The sequence below is a fragment of the Stylophora pistillata genome, unplaced genomic scaffold (assembly GCF_964205215.1).
Source record: "Stylophora pistillata unplaced genomic scaffold, jaStyPist1.2 SCAFFOLD_138, whole genome shotgun sequence".
NCBI lineage: Eukaryota > Metazoa > Cnidaria > Anthozoa > Scleractinia > Pocilloporidae > Stylophora > Stylophora pistillata.
In genome coordinates, this window is record NW_028290846.1 from 151,540 (window position 1) to 166,742 (window position 15,203).

Sequence of the window (15,203 nt, forward strand, 5' to 3'; positions counted from 1 at the left end):
CAAACGCATGACAACGCCACCAAAATGAAATCCCAGGTGCACTAGACGCAGGGAAACCTCGGCAATAGACGCGCAACTCCGGGAAAGCACGGGCGACGAAGTGGCATGCGTGAGAGTGAGAGGCTGTGCAAGGTGTAAGGGCTGAGCCTTGTACTCACGCCTGCCACTTCCACGAAACACATCACTACGCGGCAAGAACGGGTTCCCGGGTGCAGTAGATAGTCCCAGGGGAGTTGGAGAGTAGTCGGGCACCTCCTGCCAAATCACGGCAGCCGTAGTGGCACGCCTGCAATTGAGAGGCTGTGCACTGTGAGGCACATGTGCTAAAGAAGGCGGTCAGTCTTGTACTCACGCCTGCCACTTCCACGAAACACATCACCACGCGGCCAAAACGGATTCCCGGGTGCAGTAGATAGTCCCAGGGGAGTTGGAGAGTAGTCGGGCACCTCCTGCCAAATCACGGCGGCCGTAGTGGCACGCCTGCGAGTGAGAGGCTGTGCACTATGAGGCACATGTGCTAAAGAAGGCGGTGAGCCTTGTCCTCACGCCTGCCACTTCCACCAAACGCATGACAACGCCACCAAAATGAAATCCCAGGTGCACTAGACCCAGGGAAACCTCGGCAATAGACGCGCAACTCCGGGAAAGCACGGGCGACGGAGTGGCATGCGTGAGAGTGAGAGGCTGTGCAAGGTGTACGGGCTGAGCCTTGTACTCACGCCTGCCACTTCCACGAAACACATCACCACGCGGCCAAAACTTATTCCCGGGTGAAGTAGATAGTCCCAGGGGAGTTGGGGAGTAGGCGCGCACCTCCTGCCAGATCACGGCGGCCGTAGTGGCACGCCTGCGAGTGAGAGGCTGTGCACTATGAGGCACATGTGCTAAAGAAGGCGGTGAGCCTTGTACTCACGCCTGCCACTTCCACCAAACGCATGACAACGCCACCAAAATGAAATCCCAGGTGCACTAGACGCAGGGAAACCTCGGCAATAGACGCGCAACTCCGGGAAAGCACGGGCGACGAAGTGGCATGCGTGAGAGTGAGAGGCTGTGCAAGGTGTAAGGGCTGAGCCTTGTACTCACGCCTGCCACTTCCACGAAACACATCACTACGCGGCAAGAACGGGTTCCCGGGTGCAGTAGATAGTCCCAGGGGAGTTGGAGAGTAGTCGGGCACCTCCTGCCAAATCACGGCAGCCGTAGTGGCACGCCTGCAATTGAGAGGCTGTGCACTGTGAGGCACATGTGCTAAAGAAGGCGGTCAGTCTTGTACTCACGCCTGCCACTTCCACGAAACACATCACCACGCGGCCAAAACGGATTCCCGGGTGCAGTAGATAGTCCCAGGGGAGTTGGAGAGTAGTCGGGCACCTCCTGCCAAATCACGGCGGCCGTAGTGGCACGCCTGCGAGTGAGAGGCTGTGCACTATGAGGCACATGTGCTAAAGAAGGCGGTGAGCCTTGTCCTCACGCCTGCCACTTCCACCAAACGCATGACAACGCCACCAAAATGAAATCCCAGGTGCACTAGACCCAGGGAAACCTCGGCAATAGACGCGCAACTCCGGGAAAGCACGGGCGACGGAGTGGCATGCGTGAGAGTGAGAGGCTGTGCAAGGTGTACGGGCTGAGCCTTGTACTCACGCCTGCCACTTCCACGAAACACATCACCACGCGGCCAAAACTTATTCCCGGGTGAAGTAGATAGTCCCAGGGGAGTTGGGGAGTAGGCGCGCACCTCCTGCCAGATCACGGCGGCCGTAGTGGCACGCCTGCGAGTGAGAGGCTGTGCACTATGAGGCACATGTGCTAAAGAAGGCGGTGAGCCTTGTACTCACGCCTGCCACTTCCACCAAACGCATGACAACGCCACCAAAATGAAATCCCAGGTGCACTAGACGCAGGGAAACCTCGGCAATAGACGCGCAACTCCGGGAAAGCACGGGCGACGAAGTGGCATGCGTGAGAGTGAGAGGCTGTGCAAGGTGTAAGGGCTGAGCCTTGTACTCACGCCTGCCACTTCCACGAAACACATCACTACGCGGCAAGAACGGGTTCCCGGGTGCAGTAGATAGTCCCAGGGGAGTTGGAGAGTAGTCGGGCACCTCCTGCCAAATCACGGCAGCCGTAGTGGCACGCCTGCAATTGAGAGGCTGTGCACTGTGAGGCACATGTGCTAAAGAAGGCGGTCAGTCTTGTACTCACGCCTGCCACTTCCACGAAACACATCACCACGCGGCCAAAACGGATTCCCGGGTGCAGTAGATAGTCCCAGGGGAGTTGGAGAGTAGTCGGGCACCTCCTGCCAAATCACGGCGGCCGTAGTGGCACGCCTGCGAGTGAGAGGCTGTGCACTATGAGGCACATGTGCTAAAGAAGGCGGTGAGCCTTGTCCTCACGCCTGCCACTTCCACCAAACGCATGACAACGCCACCAAAATGAAATCCCAGGTGCACTAGACCCAGGGAAACCTCGGCAATAGACGCGCAACTCCGGGAAAGCACGGGCGACGGAGTGGCATGCGTGAGAGTGAGAGGCTGTGCAAGGTGTACGGGCTGAGCCTTGTACTCACGCCTGCCACTTCCACGAAACACATCACCACGCGGCCAAAACTTATTCCCGGGTGAAGTAGATAGTCCCAGGGGAGTTGGGGAGTAGAAGCGCACCTCCTGCCAGATCACGGCGGCCGTAGTGGCACGCCTGCGAGTGAGAGGCTGTGCACTATGAGGCACATGTGCTAAAGAAGGCGGTGAGCCTTGTACTCACGCCTGCCACTTCCACCAAACGCATGACAACGCCACCAAAATGAAATCCCAGGTGCACTAGACGCAGGGAAACCTCGGCAATAGACGCGCAACTCCGGGAAAGCACGGGCGACGAAGTGGCATGCGTGAGAGTGAGAGGCTGTGCAAGGTGTAAGGGCTGAGCCTTGTACTCACGCCTGCCACTTCCACGAAACACATCACTACGCGGCAAGAACGGGTTCCCGGGTGCAGTAGATAGTCCCAGGGGAGTTGGAGAGTAGTCGGGCACCTCCTGCCAAATCACGGCAGCCGTAGTGGCACGCCTGCAATTGAGAGGCTGTGCACTGTGAGGCACATGTGCTAAAGAAGGCGGTCAGTCTTGTACTCACGCCTGCCACTTCCACGAAACACATCACCACGCGGCCAAAACGGATTCCCGGGTGCAGTAGATAGTCCCAGGGGAGTTGGAGAGTAGTCGGGCACCTCCTGCCAAATCACGGCGGCCGTAGTGGCACGCCTGCGAGTGAGAGGCTGTGCACTATGAGGCACATGTGCTAAAGAAGGCGGTGAGCCTTGTCCTCACGCCTGCCACTTCCACCAAACGCATGACAACGCCACCAAAATGAAATCCCAGGTGCACTAGACCCAGGGAAACCTCGGCAATAGACGCGCAACTCCGGGAAAGCACGGGCGATGGAGTGGCATGCGTGAGAGTGAGAGGCTGTGCAAGGTGTACGGGCTGAGCCTTGTACTCACGCCTGCCACTTCCACGAAACACATCACCACGCGGCCAAAACTTATTCCCGGGTGAAGTAGATAGTCCCAGGGGAGTTGGGGAGTAGGCGCGCACCTCCTGCCAGATCACGGCGGCCGTAGTGGCACGCCTGCGAGTGAGAGGCTGTGCACTATGAGGCACATGTGCTAAAGAAGGCGGTGAGCCTTGTACTCACGCCTGCCACTTCCACCAAACGCATGACAACGCCACCAAAATGAAATCCCAGGTGCACTAGACGCAGGGAAACCTCGGCAGTAGACGCGCAACTCCGGGAAAGCACGGGCGACGAAGTGGCATGCGTGAGAGTGAGAGGCTGTGCAAGGTGTAAGGGCTGAGCCTTGTACTCACGCCTGCCACTTCCACGAAACACATCACTACGCGGCAAGAACGGGTTCCCGGGTGCAGTAGATAGTCCCAGGGGAGTTGGAGAGTAGTCGGGCACCTCCTGCCAAATCACGGCAGCCGTAGTGGCACGCCTACAATTGAGAGGCTGTGCACTGTGAGGCACATGTGCTAAAGAAGGCGGTCAGTCTTGTACTCACGCCTGCCACTTCCACGAAACACATCACCACGCGGCCAAAACGGATTCCCGGGTGCAGTAGATAGTCCCAGGGGAATTGGAGAGTAGTCGGGCACCTCCTGCCAAATCACGGCGGCCCTAGTGGCACGCCTGCGAGTGAGAGGCTGTGCACTATGAGGCACATGTGCTAAAGAAGGCGGTGAGCCTTGTCCTCACGCCTGCCACTTCCACCAAACGCATGACAACGCCACCAAAATGAAATCCCAGGTGCACTAGACCCAGGGAAACCTCGGCAATAGACGCGCAACTCCGGGAAAGCACGGGCGACGGAGTGGCATGCGTGAGAGTGAGAGGCTGTGCAAGGTGTACGGGCTGAGCCTTGTACTCACGCCTGCCACTTCCACGAAACACATCACCACGCGGCCAAAACTTATTCCCGGGTGAAGTAGATAGTCCCAGGGGAGTTGGGGAGTAGGCGCGCACCTCCTGCCAGATCACGGCGGCCGTAGTGGCACGCCTGCGAGTGAGAGGCTGTGCACTATGAGGCACATGTGCTAAAGAAGGCGGTGAGCCTTGTACTCACGCCTGCCACTTCCACCAAACGCATGACAACGCCACCAAAATGAAATCCCAGGTGCACTAGACGCAGGGAAACCTCGGCAATAGACGCGCAACTCCGGGAAAGCACGGGCGACGAAGTGGCATGCGTGAGAGTGAGAGGCTGTGCAAGGTGTAAGGGCTGAGCCTTGTACTCACGCCTGCCACTTCCACGAAACACATCACTAGGCGGCAAGAACGGGTTCCCGGGTGCAGTAGATAGTCCCAGGGGAGTTGGAGAGTAGTCGGGCACCTCCTGCCAAATCACGGCAGCCGTAGTGGCACGCCTGCAATTGAGAGGCTGTGCACTGTGAGGCACATGTGCTAAAGAAGGCGGTCAGTCTTGTACTCACGCCTGCCACTTCCACGAAACACATCACCACGCGGCCAAAACGGATTCCCGGGTGCAGTAGATAGTCCCAGGGGAGTTGGAGAGTAGTCGGGCACCTCCTGCCAAATCACGGCGGCCGTAGTGGCACGCCTGCGAGTGAGAGGCTGTGCACTTTGAGGCACATGTGCTAAAGAAGGCGGTGAGCCTTGTCCTCACGCCTGCCACTTCCACCAAACGCATGACAACGCCACCAAAATGAAATCCCAGGTGCACTAGACCCAGGGAAACCTCGGCAATAGACGCGCAACTCCGGGAAAGCACGGGCGACGGAGTGGCATGCGTGAGAGTGAGAGGCTGTGCAAGGTGTACGGGCTGAGCCTTGTACTCACGCCTGCCACTTCCACGAAACACATCACCACGCGGCCAAAACTTATTCCCGGGTGAAGTAGATAGTCCCAGGGGAGTTGGGGAGTAGGCGCGCACCTCCTGCCAGATCACGGCGGCCGTAGTGGCACGCCTGCGAGTGAGAGGCTGTGCACTATGAGGCACATGTGCTAAAGAAGGCGGTGAGCCTTGTACTCACGCCTGCCACTTCCACCAAACGCATGACAACGCCACCAAAATGAAATCCCAGGTGCACTAGACGCAGGGAAACCTCGGCAATAGACGCGCAACTCCGGGAAAGCACGGGCGACGAAGTGGCATGCGTGAGAGTGAGAGGCTGTGCAAGGTGTAAGGGCTGAGCCTTGTACTCACGCCTGCCACTTCCACGAAACACATCACTACGCGGCAAGAACGGGTTCCCGGGTGCAGTAGATAGTCCCAGGGGAGTTGGAGAGTAGTCGGGCACCTCCTGCCAAATCACGGCAGCCGTAGTGGCACGCCTGCAATTGAGAGGCTGTGCACTGTGAGGCACATGTGCTAAAGAAGGCGGTCAGTCTTGTACTCACGCCTGCCACTTCCACGAAACACATCACCACGCGGCCAAAACGGATTCCCGGGTGCAGTAGATAGTCCCAGGGGAGTTGGAGAGTAGTCGGGCACCTCCTGCCAAATCACGGCGGCCGTAGTGGCACGCCTGCGAGTGAGAGGCTGTGCACTATGAGGCACATGTGCTAAAGAAGGCGGTGAGCCTTGTCCTCACGCCTGCCACTTCCACCAAACGCATGACAACGCCACCAAAATGAAATCCCAGGTGCACTAGACCCAGGGAAACCTCGGCAATAGACGCACAACTCCGGGAAAGCACGGGCGACGGAGTGGCATGCGTGAGAGTGAGAGGCTGTGCAAGGTGTACCGGCTGAGCCTTGTACTCATGCCTGCCCACTTCCACGATACACATCACCACGCGGCCAAAACGGATTCCCGGGTGCAGTAGATAGTCCCAGGGGAGTTGGAGAGTAGTCGGGCACCTCCTGCCAAATCACGGCAGCCGTAGTGGCACGCCTGCGAGTGAGAGGCTGTGCACTATGAGGCACATGTGCTAAAGAAGGCGGTGAGCCTTGTACTCACGCCTGCCACTTCCACGAAACACATCACCACGCGGCCAAAAGCTATTCCCGGGTGCAGTAGATAGTCCCAGGGGAGTTGGGCAGTAGACGCGCACTTCCTGCCAAGTCGCGGCGGCCGTAGTGGCACGCCTGCGAGTGAGAGGCTGTGCACTATGAGGCACATGTGCTAAAGAAGGCGGTGAGCCTTGTACTCACGCATGCCACTTCCACCAAACGCATGACAACGCCACCAAAATGAAATCCCAGGTGCACTAGACGCAGGGAAACCTCGGCAATAGACGCACAACTCCGGGAAAGCACGGGCGACGGAGTGGCATGCGTGAGAGTGAGAGGCTGTGCAAGGTGTACCGGCTGAGCCTTGTACTCATGCCTGCCCACTTCCACGATACACATCACCACGCGGCCAAAACGGATTCCCGGGTGCAGTAGATAGTCGCAGGGGAGTTGGAGAGTAGTCGGGCACCTCCTGCCAAATCACGGCAGCCGTAGTGGCACGCCTGCAATTGAGAGGCTGTGCACTGTGAGGCACATGTGCTAAAGAAGGCGGTGAGCCTTGTCCTCACGCCTGCCACTTCCACCAAACGCATGACAACGCCACCAAAATGAAATCCCAGGTGCACTAGACCCAGGGAAACCTCGGCAATAGACGCACAACTCCGGGAAAGCACGGGCGACGGAGTGGCATGCGTGAGAGTGAGAGGCTGTGCAAGGTGTACCGGCTGAGCCTTGTACTCACGCCTGCCACTTCCACGAAACACATCACCACGCGGCCAAAACGGATTCCCGGGTGCAGTAGATAGTTCCCGGGGAGTTGGAGAGTAGTCGGGCACTTCCTGCCCAGTCGCGGCGGCCGTAGTGGCACGCCTGCGAGTGAGAGGCTGTGCACTATGAGGCACATGTGCTAAAGAAGGCGGTGAGCCTTGTACTTACGCATGCCACTTCCACCAAACGCATGACAACGCCACCAGAATGAAATCCCAGGTGCACTAGACGCAGGGAAACCTCGGCAATAGACGCACAACTCCGGGAAAGCACGGGCGACGGAGTGGCATGCGTGAGAGTGAGAGGCTGTGCAAGGTGTACCGGCTGAGCCTTGTACTCATGCCTGCCCACTTCCACGATACACATCACCACGCGGCCAAAACGGATTCCCGGGTGCAGTAGATAGTCCCAGGGGAGTTGGAGAGTAGTCGGGCACCTCCTACCAAATCACGGCAGCCGTAGTGGCACGCCTGCGAGTGAGAGGCTGTGCACTATGAGGCACATGTGCTAAAGAAGGCGGTGAGCCTTGTACTCACGCCTGCCACTTCCACGAAACACATCACCACGCGGCCAAAAGCTATTCCCGGGTGCAGTAGATAGTCCCAGGGGAGTTGGGCAGTAGACGCGCACATCCTGCCAAGTCGCGGCAGCCGTAGTGGCACGCCTGCGAGTGAGAGGCTGTGCACTATGAGGCACATGTGCTAAAGAAGGCGGTGAGCCTTGTACTCACGCATGCCACTTCCACCAAACGCATGACAACGCCACCAAAATGAAATCCCAGGTGCACTAGACCCAGGGAAACCTCGGCAATAGACACGCAACTCCGGAAAAGCACGGGCGACGGAGTGGCATGCGTGAGAGTGAGAGGCTGTGCAAGGTGTACGGGCTGAGCCTTGTACTCACGCCTGCCACTTCCACGAAACACATCACCACGCAGCCAAAACTTATTCCCGGGTGAGGTAGATAGTCCCAGGGGAGTTGGGGAGTAGGCGCGCACCTCCTGCCAGATCACGGCGGCCGTAGTGGCACGCCTGCGAGTGAGAGGCTGTGCACTATGAGGCACATGTGCTAAAGAAGGCGGTGAGCCTTGTACTCACGCCTGCCACTTCCACCAAACGCATGACAACGCCACCAAAATGAAATCCCAGGTGCACTAGACGCAGGGAAACCTCGGCAATAGACGCGCAACTCCGGGAAAGCACGGGCGACGAAGTGGCATGCGTGAGAGTGAGAGGCTGTGCAAGGTGTAAGGGCTGAGCCTTGTACTCACGCCTGCCACTTCCACGAAACACATCACTACGCGGCAAGAACGGGTTCCCGGGTGCAGTAGATAGTCCCAGGGGAGTTGGAGAGTAGTCGGGCACCTCCTGCCAAATCACGGCAGCCGTAGTGGCACGCCTGCAATTGAGAGGCTGTGCACTGTGAGGCACATGTGCTAAAGAAGGCGGTCAGTCTTGTACTCACGCCTGCCACTTCCACGAAACACATCACCACGCGGCCAAAACGGATTCCCGGGTGCAGTAGATAGTCCCAGGGGAGTTGGAGAGTAGTCGGGCACCTCCTGCCAAATCGCGGCGGCCGTAGTGGCACGCCTGCGAGTGAGAGGCTGTGCACTATGAGGCACATGTGCTAAAGAAGGCGGTGAGCCTTGTCCTCACGCCTGCCACTTCCACCAAACGCATGACAACGCCACCAAAATGAAATCCCAGGTGCACTAGACCCAGGGAAACCTCGGCAATAGACGCACAACTCCGGGAAAGCACGGGCGACGGAGTGGCATGCGTGAGAGTGAGAGGCTGTGCAAGGTGTACGGGCTGAGCCTTGTACTCACGCCTGCCACTTCCACGAAACACATCACCACGCGGCCAAAACTTATTCCCGGGTGAAGTAGATAGTCCCAGGGGAGTTGGGGAGTAGGCGCGCACCTCCTGCCAGATCACGGCGGCCGTAGTGGCACGCCTGCGAGTGAGAGGCTGTGCACTATGAGGCACATGTGCTAAAGAAGGCGGTGAGCCTTGTACTCACGCATGCCACTTCCACCAAACGCATGACAACGCCACCAAAATGAAATCCCAGGTGCACTAGACGCAGGGAAACCTCGGCAATAGACGCACAACTCCGGGAAAGCACGGGCGACGGAGTGGCATGCGTGAGAGTGAGAGGCTGTGCAAGGTGTACCGGCTGAGCCTTGTACTCATGCCTGCCCACTTCCACGATACACATCACCACGCGGCCAAAACGGATTCCCGGGTGCAGTAGATAGTCCCAGGGGAGTTGGAGAGTAGTCGGGCACCTCCTGCCAAATCACGGCAGCCGTAGTGGCACGCCTGCGAGTGAGAGGCTGTGCACTATGAGGCACATGTGCTAAAGAAGGCGGTGAGCCTTGTACTCACGCCTGCCACTTCCACGAAACACATCACCACGCGGCCAAAAGCTATTCCCGGGTGCAGTAGATAGCCCCAGGGGAGTTGGGCAGTAGACGCGCACATCCTGCCAAGTCGCGGCAGCCGTAGTGGCACGCCTGCGAGTGAGAGGCTGTGCACTATGAGGCACATGTGCTAAAGAAGGCGGTGAGCCTTGTACTCACGCATGCCACTTCCACCAAACGCATGACAACGCCACCAAAATGAAATCCCAGGTGCACTAGACCCAGGGAAACCTCGGCAATAGACGCGCAACTCCGGGAAAGCAAGGGCGACGGAGTGGCATGCGTGAGAGTGAGAGGCTGTGCAAGGTGTACGGGCTGAGCCTTGTACTCACGCCTGCCACTTCCACGAAACACATCACCACGCGGCCAAAACTTATTCCCGGGTGAAGTAGATAGTCCCAGGGGAGTTGGGGAGTAGGCGCGCACCTCCTGCCAGATCACGGCGGCCGTAGTGGCACGCCTGCGAGTGAGAGGCTGTGCACTATGAGGCACATGTGCTAAAGAAGGCGGTGAGCCTTGTACTCACGCCTGCCACTTCCACCAAACGCATGACAACGCCACCAAAATGAAATCCCAGGTGCACTAGACGCAGGGAAACCTCGGCAATAGACGCGCAACTCCGGGAAAGCACGGGCGACGAAGTGGCATGCGTGAGAGTGAGAGGCTGTGCAAGGTGTAAGGGCTGAGCCTTGTACTCACGCCTGCCACTTCCACGAAACACATCACTACGCGGCAAGAACGGGTTCCCGGGTGCAGTAGATAGTCCCAGGGGAGTTGGAGAGTAGTCGGGCACCTCCTGCCAAATCACGGCAGCCGTAGTGGCACGCCTGCAATTGAGAGGCTGTGCACTGTGAGGCACATGTGCTAAAGAAGGCGGTCAGTCTTGTACTCACGCCTGCCACTTCCACGAAACACATCACCACGCGGCCAAAACGGATTCCCGGGTGCAGTAGATAGTCCCAGGGGAGTTGGAGAGTAGTCGGGCACCTCCTGCCAAATCACGGCGGCCGTAGTGGCACGCCTGCGAGTGAGAGGCTGTGCACTATGAGGCACATGTGCTAAAGAAGGCGGTGAGCCTTGTCCTCACGCCTGCCACTTCCACCAAACGCATGACAACGCCACCAAAATGAAATCCCAGGTGCACTAGACCCAGGGAAATCTCGGCAATAGACGCACAACTCCGGGAAAGCACGGGCGACGGAGTGGCATGCGTGAGAGTGAGAGGCTGTGCAAGGTGTACCGGCTGAGCCTTGTACTCATGCCTGCCCACTTCCACGATACACATCACCACGCGGCCAAAACGGATTCCCGGGTGCAGTAGATAGTCCCAGGGGAGTTGGAGAGTAGTCGGGCACCTCCTGCCAAATCACGGCAGCCGTAGTGGCACGCCTGCGAGTGAGAGGCTGTGCACTATGAGGCACATGTGCTAAAGAAGGCGGTGAGCCTTGTACTCACGCCTGCCACTTCCACGAAACACATCACCACGCGGCCAAAAGCTATTCCCGGGTGCAGTAGATAGTCCCAGGGGAGTTGGGCAGTAGACGCGCACTTCCTGCCAAGTCGCGGCGGCCGTAGTGGCACGCCTGCGAGTGAGAGGCTGTGCACTATGAGGCACATGTGCTAAAGAAGGCGGTGAGCCTTGTACTCACGCATGCCACTTCCACCAAACGCATGACAACGCCACCAAAATGAAATCCCAGGTGCACTAGACGCAGGGAAACCTCGGCAATAGACGCACAACTCCGGGAAAGCACGGGCGACGGAGTGGCATGCGTGAGAGTGAGAGGCTGTGCAAGGTGTACCGGCTGAGCCTTGTACTCATGCCTGCCCACTTCCACGATACACATCACCACGCGGCCAAAACGGATTCCCGGGTGCAGTAGATAGTCCCAGGGGAGTTGGAGAGTAGTCGGGCACCTCCTGCCAAGTCGCGGCGGTCGTAGTGGCACGCCTGCGAGTGAGAGGCTGTGCACTATGAGGCACATGTGCTAAAGAAGGCGGTGAGCCTTGTCCTCACGCCTGCCACTTCCACCAAACGCATGACAACGCCACCAAAATGAAATCCCAGGTGCACTAGACCCAGGGAAACCTCGGCAATAGACGCACAACTCCGGGAAAGCACGGGCGACGGAGTGGCATGCGTGAGAGTGAGAGGCTGTGCAAGGTGTACCGGCTGAGCCTTGTACTCATGCCTGCCCACTTCCACGATACACATCACCACGCGGCCAAAACGGATTCCCGGGTGCAGTAGATAGTCCCAGGGGAGTTGGAGAGTAGTCGGGCACCTCCTGCCAAATCACGGCAGCCGTAGTGGCACGCCTGCGAGTGAGAGGCTGTGCACTATGAGGCACATGTGCTAAAGAAGGCGGTGAGCCTTGTACTCACGCCTGCCACTTCCACGAAACACATCACCACGCGGCCAAAAGCTATTCCCGGGTGCAGTAGATAGTCCCAGGGGAGTTGGGCAGTAGACGCGCACATCCTGCCAAGTCGCGGCAGCCGTAGTGGCACGCCTGCGAGTGAGAGGCTGTGCACTATGAGGCACATGTGCTAAAGAAGGCGGTGAGCCTTGTACTCACGCATGCCACTTCCACCAAACGCATGACAACGCCACCAAAATGAAATCCCAGGTGCACTAGACCCAGGGAAACCTCGGCAATAGACGCGCAACTCCGGGAAAGCACGGGCGACGGAGTGGCATGCGTGAGAGTGAGAGGCTGTGCAAGGTGTACGGGCTGAGCCTTGTACTCACGCCTGCCACTTCCACGAAACACATCACCACGCGGCCAAAACTTATTCCCGGGTGAAGTAGATAGTCCCAGGGGAGTTGGGGAGTAGGCGCGCACCTCCTGCCAGATCACGGCGGCCGTAGTGGCACGCCTGCGAGTGAGAGGCTGTGCACTATGAGGCACATGTGCTAAAGAAGGCGGTGAGCCTTGTAACCACGCCTGCCACTTCCACCAAACGCATGACAACGCCACCAAAATGAAATCCCAGCTGCACTAGACGCAGGGAAACCTCAGCAATAGACGCGCAACTCCGGGAAAGCACGGGCGACGAAGTGGCATGCGTGAGAGTGAGAGGCTGTGCAAGGTGTAAGGGCTGAGCCTTGTACTCACGCCTGCCACTTCCACGAAACACATCACTACGCGGCAAGAACGGGTTCCCGGGTGCAGTAGATAGTCCCAGGGGAGTTGGAGAGTAGTCGGGCACCTCCTGCCAAATTACGGCAGCCGTAGTGGCACGCCTGCAATTGAGAGGCTGTGCACTGTGAGGCACATGTGCTAAAGAAGGCGGTCAGTCTTGTACTCACGCCTGCCACTTCCACGAAACACATCACCACGAAGCCAAAACGGATTCCCGGGTGCAGTAGATAGTCCCAGGGGAGTTGGAGAGTAGTCGGGCACCTCCTGCCAAATCACGGCGGCCGTAGTGGCACGCCTGCGAGTGAGAGGCTGTGCACTATGAGGCACATGTGCTAAAGAAGGCGGTGAGCCTTGTCCTCACGCCTGCCACTTCCACCAAACGCATGACAACGCCACCAAAATGAAATCCCAGGTGCACTAGACCCAGGGAAACCTCGGCAATAGACGCACAACTCCGGGAAAGCACGGGCGACGGAGTGGCATGCGTGAGAGTGAGAGGCTGTGCAAGGTGTACGGGCTGAGCCTTGTACTCACGCCCGCCACTTCCACGAAACACATCACCACGCGGCCAAAACTTATTCCCGGGTGAAGTAGATAGTCCCAGGGGAGTTGGGGAGTAGGCGCGCACCTCCTGCCAGATCACGGCGGCCGTAGTGGCACGCCTGCGAGTGAGAGGCTGTGCACTATGAGGCACATGTGCTAAAGAGGGCGGTGAGCCTTGTACTCACGCATGCCACTTCCACCAAACGCATGACAACGCCACCAAAATGAAATCCCAGGTGCACTAGACGCAGGGAAACCTCGGCAATAGACGCACAACTCCGGGAAAGCACGGGCGACGGAGTGGCATGCGTGAGAGTGAGAGGCTGTGCAAGGTGTACCGGCTGAGCCTTGTACTCATGCCTGCCCACTTCCACGATACACATCACCACGCGGCCAAAACGGATTCCCGGGTGCAGTAGATAGTCCCAGGGGAGTTGGAGAGTAGTCGGGCACCTCCTGCCAAATCACGGCAGCCGTAGTGGCACGCCTGCGAGTGAGAGGCTGTGCACTATGAAGCACATGTGCTAAAGAAGGCGGTGAGCCTTGTACTCACGCCTGCCACTTCCACGAAACACATCACCACGCGGCCAAAAGCTATTCCCGGGTGCAGTAGATAGCCCCAGGGGAGTTGGGCAGTAGACGCGCACATCCTGCCAAGTCGCGGCAGCCGTAGTGGCACGCCTGCGAGTGAGAGGCTGTGCACTATGAGGCACATGTGCTAAAGAAGGCGGTGAGCCTTGTACTCACGCATGCCACTTCCACCAAACGCATGACAACGCCACCAAAATGAAATCCCAGGTGCACTAGACCCAGGGAGACCTCGGCAATAGACGCGCAACTCCGGGAAAGCACGGGCGACGGAGTGGCATGCGTGAGAGTGAGAGGCTGTGCAAGGTGTACGGGCTGAGCCTTGTACTCACGCCTGCCACTTCCACGAAACACATCACCACGCGGCCAAAACTTATTCCCGGGTGAAGTAGATAGTCCCAGGGGAGTTGGGGAGTAGGCGCGCACCTCCTGCCAGATCACGGCGGCCGTAGTGGCACGCCTGCGAGTGAGAGGCTGTGCACTATGAGGCACATGTGCTAAAGAAGGCGGTGAGCCTTGTACTCACGCCTGCCACTTCCACCAAACGCATGACAACGCCACCAAAATGAAATCCCAGGTGCATTAGACGCAGGGAAACCTCGGCAATAGACGCGCAACTCCGGGAAAGCACGGGCGACGAAGTGGCATGCGTGAGAGTGAGAGGCTGTGCAAGGTGTAAGGGCTGAGCCTTGTATTCACGCCTGCCACTTCCACGAAACACATCACTACGCGGCAAGAACGGGTTCCCGGGTGCAGTAGATAGTCCCAGGGGAGTTGGAGAGTAGTCGGGCACCTCCTGCCAAATCACGGCAGCCGTAGTGGCACGCCTGCAATTGAGAGGCTGTGCACTGTGAGGCACATGTGCTAAAGAAGGCGGTCAGTCTTGTACTCACGCCTGCCACTTCCACGAAACACATCACCACGCGGCCAAAACGGATTCCCGGGTGCAGTAGATAGTCCCAGGGGAGTTGGAGAGTAGTCGGGCACCTCCTGCCAAATCACGGCGGCCGTAGTGGCACGCCTGCGAGTGAGAGGCTGTGCACTATGAGGCACATGTGCTAAAGAAGGCGGTGAGCCTTGTCCTCACGCCTGCCACTTCCACCAAACGCATGACAACGCCACCAAAATGAAATCCCAGGTGCACTAGACCCAGGGAAACCTCGGCAATAGACGCACAACTCCGGGAAAGCACGGGCGACGGAGTGGCATGCGTGAGAGTGAGAGGCTGTGCAATTTGTACCGGCTGAGAATTGTA